Here is a 617-nt window from a genome sequence, read left to right as displayed (position 1 = left end):
GACAAATATATATTAATAAAGACAAAAAGGTAAAAATGAAAAAAAAAAAAGAATAGCTGGCTAAAATGTTTTGCCACCCTGTGGGTTGTCTTTTCACTTCTTTTAGTGATTTCTTTTACTATGCAAAACTTTAATGAGATCCCATTTGATTCTTCGTGAAACTTCCTGTGTGGTTGGAGTTATATTCATGAAGTCTTTGCCTACACCAATGTCTTCAAGAATCATACCTATTTTTCTGAGTATGGCAGGGCACACCTGTAATCCCAGCACTTGGGAGGCTGAGGCAGAGTGATCACTGTGAGTTTGAGGCCAGCCTGGATTCCATAAGTGAGTTCAAGGCCAGCCTGCACTACAGAGTGAGACTGTCTCAAAAAGGAAAATAGAACAGGCTGGCCAGACAGCTTAGCAGATTAAAGTGCCTGCTTAGGCAGACCACGGGCAGGGGTTGGATCCCCAGTGTGCTGGGCCGGCCCCACCCCGGAGACAGCAATTGAGATTTGGCATGGTGGCACTCGCTGGAATTACAGCTCTTGGGAGGTTGAAAACAGGAGAATCACTAGGACTTCTATCTGTGTAGTGAGACCTTGGAGACCCTGTACTAAATACAAAAAAAAAAA

This window comes from Octodon degus, unplaced genomic scaffold (assembly GCF_000260255.1).
Source record: "Octodon degus isolate 3935 unplaced genomic scaffold, OctDeg1.0 scaffold00119, whole genome shotgun sequence".
NCBI classification, from domain to species: domain Eukaryota; kingdom Metazoa; phylum Chordata; class Mammalia; order Rodentia; family Octodontidae; genus Octodon; species Octodon degus.
Note: the sequence above shows the minus strand (reverse complement) of the source record.